The following is a 6336-nucleotide window of genomic DNA, read 5'->3' on the forward strand; positions in this document are numbered from 1 at the left end:
TAGCACTTCAGGGAACAAGCTTATAGCGAAAGACCAATAAATCCAAAGGACATAAGTGCAAAAAATTCCAGACAACAAGAACTACTGAACCCAAAGAAAAATACACCAAGTCAAGACAATCAGGTAAGGTTTATCTCCACCTATAATTCTAGATGGCAGGAGGTCATAGGTATTCTAGAAAAGTACTGGGAAGTGTCGACAACAAGTCTCTGTAAGAGCGATGATATTATGAAACTCCCTGCCACATGATGTTGCAATGGTTGATTAACTACAAAAGTACAAAGAGGCCTGGATGCCTTCCTTGAAAAATGTAAAAGTACAGGTTATGGGTACTAAATTCTGTGATGGGGCGTTGATCTAGGGAACTAGTCTGATTGCCGTATGTGGAGTCAGGAAGTAATTTTTCCCTAATATGGGGCAATTAGCATCTGTCCCATGGGGTTTTTGCTCTCCTCTGGATTGACACATTAGGCTACAGATTGAACTCGATGGACTTATGCCTACCTTCAACTTAAAAAACTATGAAATTATGAAATTAAAACTATACTTAACATCACGACCATGGATTACATAGCATAGAGCAAGTAGCTATGATGTAGTCCTCCATATAGCATAATGCACTCCCCACAGTCCTCCATGTAGTATAAGACACAGCGCATCGTCCTCCATATAGTATAAAGCACCTCCACATTAGTATAATACACAGGCGATATCCTCCATATAGTATAATACACAGACCATATCCTTCACATAATATAATGCGCAGCCCATAGTCCTCCATATAGTATAATGCACAGCCCATAGTCCTCCATATAGTATAATGCACAGCCCATAGTCCTCCATATAGCATAATGCACAGCCCATAGTCCTCCATATAGTATAATGCATAGCCCATATCCTTCAAATAGTATAATACATAGCCCAAATCTTCCATATAGTATAATGCACAGCCCATATCCTCCATAAAGTATAATGCACAGACCATAGTAATCTATAAAGTATAATGCACTGCCCATAGTCATCCATAAAGTATAAAAAAAGACAAGGAAAGAACACCATATATTAATGAGCACACCAATAAAATGTACAAAAGTTTATTGAGTAACATGGACAACAAGTAAAACCATTTAAAACCAAAGACTGTTCTCAAACTAAACCCCCCTTATACAACAGCGTGCCAGATATATACCCCACAGTATACAGAAACAAATCCGATAGATGGATATCTAAGTGTTATAACAACAATAAACTCTAGAGCAAAGCAAAAATATGCATATAATGGACATATACTTGCACAATAGAAACCCTCAAAGCCTGGTAGCTAGAGATCTACCAAATATACTGTAGGTGCCACAATTTGCACAAACAGATATAATAGACAGGCATGTTATATTATAACATGAATACTAATAATGTCTAGGACAATTAGTAATAGTGCAAAGTTATATACATATAAACCATGTGACTTACCGTATAGTCTAATAGTTTCTAAAGACCTGATGGTAGTATAGGCTATGTTGCATAATAATACACAAAGAGGATCTGCATCCGGGCACAGGCCCATATATATCATACCTATTGTGCAGACCTGCTGGTATATAACATATAGAAGACAGTATACACTGCAAATCAGTCAGATTTAGACATAGGTACAGGGTCAAAAGAATAGCGAAAAGTAGTCGTGCAATGGTGTATCACAAACCCATCTGTATATCATATTCATAAGAGGTGGCCGGTACGCCAAAATGATGATAAAGTGGCCTGAATCTCTAAGAGACAGTGGAATCCATCCCACCAAAAGGCTGAAGACATAGGTTTGTCCCTGAGCTGATCAGTGTAGGCAATACCTGCAATGAAGGGGGATGGGGATATACCCACTGGCACCTATAGAGAGATTCTCCAGAAGGGATACTGTAAGAGCTGGGGAGATGGAGAGCACAGGATGAGCCCCACATGTATCGCTGTGGCATGCACAGCTTCGTCAGGGGAATATGGCCCATGAGGCAGTCATAGAACTTATATACATAGTTTTAACAAGCAAAATACAAACTGGTGGTGAGCGGTATGTGGCAGCCAATCCCTGGTCCCGGGAGGAGTCATAAGGTATTCTCCTGAAAAAATAGGAGTAGTGTGGTATCATAAGAAGGTGTGCATGTGCTCTTCCTAGGCGACAGGAGGAGGCGATCCGTCAAAGGCGGAAATTACATACGGTGTAAGCCAAGGCAAAATTTGACTTGCCAGGAGTAAGCACCGCACACGTGTAAGGAGACAAGACACTGTGGAACCAGAACAGCATGGAGGCGTGGGCAGAGGGGAGGAGTTTGATCAGGACTTTGGGAACAGCGTTGTCAGGGAAATGAGCTGAGGAGAAAAACAGCATGTGTGCAAGCCCTGAGGTGATTCGGGTGCTAAAGAGAAAGACGGTAGGAGCGACATCAGCGTCCGGAGCTCCTGTCAGAAAGAAAGGTGCTGCTTATCCGCCCAGACGTCGACAGTCAAGCCCCGAAGACCCAAGCGACGCCAGTCAAGGTTCCCAGCCCAGACTTCGACGGTCAAGCCCCTAAGACCCAAGCAACTCCCGTCAAGGTTCCCAGCCCAGACGTCAATGGTCAAGCCCCAAAGACCCAAGCGACGCCAGTCAAGGTTCCCATCCCAGAAACGGGCAGCGAGTTGTGATAGGAACAGAGCATTGTCAAAGCTTTAAAAGACTGCCCCTCGCCCAGTATAGTTAATGACAACCTAGTTCCCCTTCCCTCCAGTAGATCATTTTAAACTACCAGCCCCTGAATTCTAGTGTATTCTGATAATTTATTCTGATATGTGATTTACTGCTTATTTTACTGTCAAACGTTGTAAAGAAATTGTTTCCATATAATACATGTTTTACAATTAATATTAGTTGTTAAATAAACAAAATATACTTTTGTTCCGCCTGTGTCTAAGTTGTTACATTCTGGTACCGGTTTATACTTGGCATAGTCGGCAGGATGCAACATTGCAGTGCGGAAATGGCGGAACAGGGTGATGGGGGGCTTGTCAAGGGAAGTATTCCCCTGGTGGCCATGCTCAGCAACCTCCCAAAATTTACGGAGAATAATTTACAGTTGTGGGATTGGGTGGAGAGACTGCAGAGCATGGTCAGGATGTACCCTATGACCCCAGCCATGAAGGCAGAGCTAGTCTTACTGACACTTGATGGGGAGGCATGACAGACTGTTATATAGTGACAACCTAAGGACCATGACACAATAGAAAAAGTGATTGGGATTTTGGAAGATATGCACGGTGACACTACTGACCTTGGTAACTTACGCATGTGCTTATTTAAACGAATTCAAGGGGAAGGTGAGACTATTGCGCAGTATGTCAATGCTCTGCAGGAGGTGACGGCCCGTATTGCCAAGAAGACTCAAGAGGAATGTCGAGGGCTGAGATCCTTAGATGAAGTGCTGAGGGGTCAATTTGATGCCGGAGTAAGGGACCCCTACCTGCGGCAGGCTCTGAAGGAGCAGTTACGGACTAACCTGGACATGAGTTCCTTGGAAACCGGGGCTAAGGCACGAGTTAGAGAAAAAGAAGCACCCGCCTTAATGAGCACGGTTCGGTGTCACCAGTTAGCTACCGCTTCGGAAGCTGCCAGCAGGGAACCTGACTGGACACGAGAATTACATCAGGAGATCAGAGATATTCGAGGAGAGTTACGCAATCTCAAAGGAGCCTCTAGTAACTTGCCAAGGGACAGCTCCTCAGCTAGGTATAAGGAGAGGGACGAAGGAGAGGATTCTATACCCCCCGAATTCATCATCTCAGTCCCATCGCCAAACGGAAGAGCGAAGAATTGAATGTTGGAACTGTGGTGCTCAAGGACATATATCCCGAGAGTGCCCAAGCCGGAGCCAAGGAAGAAGGGGGCGTCCTTTAAACTAAGGAGCCCCACAGTTGAGGAGGACACCTTGGGGTACCATATCCCAGGAGAAGGGGAAGAAGGCTCTGAAAATATTGTCTCTGAAAGGCCCATGGATAGGGCAGAATCTGATGGAAAACGCATTCAATATTTAATGGACACATGGTCTCAGGTGACCACTATGCCCGAAGAATACTTTCACGTTCACTTCCCTGCGGTCAGCTGGTCCAACAAGGGGCCGTATATTAGACTAGTAGCTGCCAACCAGCTCCATATTCCAGTGGCCGGGGTGGTGTGGATGACTCTCTGTATGTGCAGACGAGAATTAGGGAAGAAAGGAATTGTGTTGGTGAAAAGCCCAATAAGCCCCCGGCCCATAGTGACTTTGGGAATGAATATCCTGAAGGAAGTAGGGGAGTTCCTGATTGGAGAACCACAAAGAGGCAACCAGAATTGCGTGACCAGGCATCACGCTAGACTAAGGGTTTTTCAACAACTCATCCGATTATACCTCCGGAGGCTGTCGTGACTCTACCCATTGGACAATCCATACTCACCCTTCCTGTAAGAGCCTGTGTACTAATTGATGGGGTGGAGGTGCAAATTGAGCCCTTAGAAGGAGGCTAAACAATCCCTGGGCTCCTGGTCACTGAAAATCTCGCCACCGTGCGGCACGGGCATGTGCCGATACGCTGCGTCAACTTGAGTGAAAAATTTACAATTGAACTCTCGGAAAGAAATCACCCATGTGAATGGAATGCGAGAGGATATTTCCAAACCCAACTCCATTGAGTTGACACCCCTGGAAGGAGATCCATGGACTCTATCAGTGTCTCTCGCTACAAGAGTGAAGGAAAGGGGAGCACAGGTTGGTCGCTTTCTCCTGGAACAGATGAAGGCTGACCTTAAAGAATTTTCCCCCGAGCAAGTAGAACAAATCGAGGGCCTACTGCAGCGTTATCACGGGGTGTTCGCTCATCATGAAAACTATCCAGCATGAGATCCCTACGGGGGACACTCCTCCCATTAGAGAGAGATACCATCAGATTCCGCTGCAAATGTATAAAGAAGTAAAAGACCTCTTGTCCCATATGTTACGAAATGGAGTAATTCAAAAAAGTCAGAGCCCTTGGGCCACACCCATTGTACTGTTTCGAAAGAAGGATGGGACCTTGAGGTTCTGCTTAGATTATCAGCGGTTGAATGCTTGCACGGTGCAGGATTCCTATCCCCTGCCGCGGATTAAAGAGTCCCTGTCTGCTTTAGGAAAAGCTCCCCCCCCTCGATCTGGCCATCGGCTACTGGCAAGTTCCTATGGCCGATAAGGATCGGTCGAAGACTGCCTTCATCCTCTCTATGGGTTTATTCGAGTTCAACCAGATGCCCTTCAACCTAACTAACGCACCGGGAACTTTTCAATGGTTGATGGAGAGATGTCTTGGGGATCTCAATTTCGAAGTGACCTTAATTTATCTGGACGACATTGTAGTATTCTCCACCCTTCGAGGAACATCTCAGTCAGTTAGAACAAGTGCTAGAGAGGCTCCAAAAGCATGGGCTGAAGATTAAACTTCAGAAATTTCACTTATTCCAGAGGGACATTGAGTATCTGGGGCACATTATCTCCAGTGCTGGGGTCTACCCCACCCCCAAAAAAGTGTCAGCTGTATAGAAGTGGCCCATTCTGACTAATATAAGAGAGCTAAGAGCGTTCCTGGGCCTGGCAGGCAGGCAGGTTACTATCGAAAATTCATCAAAGATTTTGCCAAAATAGCGACCCCGCTCCACAAGCTTCTGAGAGGATCAGCTGGGGAACATAAACAACGGGCCATTCAGTGGGGGCCCCAACAGGAAGAAACCTTTTGAGCTCTGAAGATCGCATTAACCAATGCTCCCATATTGGCCTATGTTGACTTCTCCCAACCCTTTTTACTATACACCGATAGAAGTCTGTATGACTTAGGAGCAGTATTAGCGCAAATTCAAGAAGGCAAAGAACGGGTGATTGCATATGCTAGTCGGTCACTGAGAGAAACCGAAAGGAACCCTGATAACTACAGTTCATTCAAGTTAGAGCTGCGGGTGCTATTCTGGGCCATGACTGAAAAGTTTGCTGAGTATCTGTCAGGGTCAGAGGTTCAGGTGAGAACCATTAACAATCCCCTTGCTCATCTCGAAAATGCAAAGTTAGGAGCGCTGGAACAAAGGTGGGTTGACAGAATGTCCAAGTACCGGTACAGAATCGCAGATCGGTCAAAAGCTCAGAATAATAAGTCCAAACAGAGACACAGATGAAGATCTAGAAGGTGACAAGATCCCAGATTTCACTCATTTAGCAGCTGCCATGGTGGCTGCTCAAGAAAAAGAGGGAGAGCGTAAACCTGCCCAGGGCCTAGGATGCCCAAGGGATGAGGATTTATCTCCCGCAGTTC

The sequence above is a fragment of the Phyllobates terribilis genome, unplaced genomic scaffold, assembly GCF_046119375.1.
Source record: "Phyllobates terribilis strain yellow unplaced genomic scaffold, ASM4611937v1 Scaffold_5__5_contigs__length_657084704, whole genome shotgun sequence".
NCBI classification, from domain to species: domain Eukaryota; kingdom Metazoa; phylum Chordata; class Amphibia; order Anura; family Dendrobatidae; genus Phyllobates; species Phyllobates terribilis.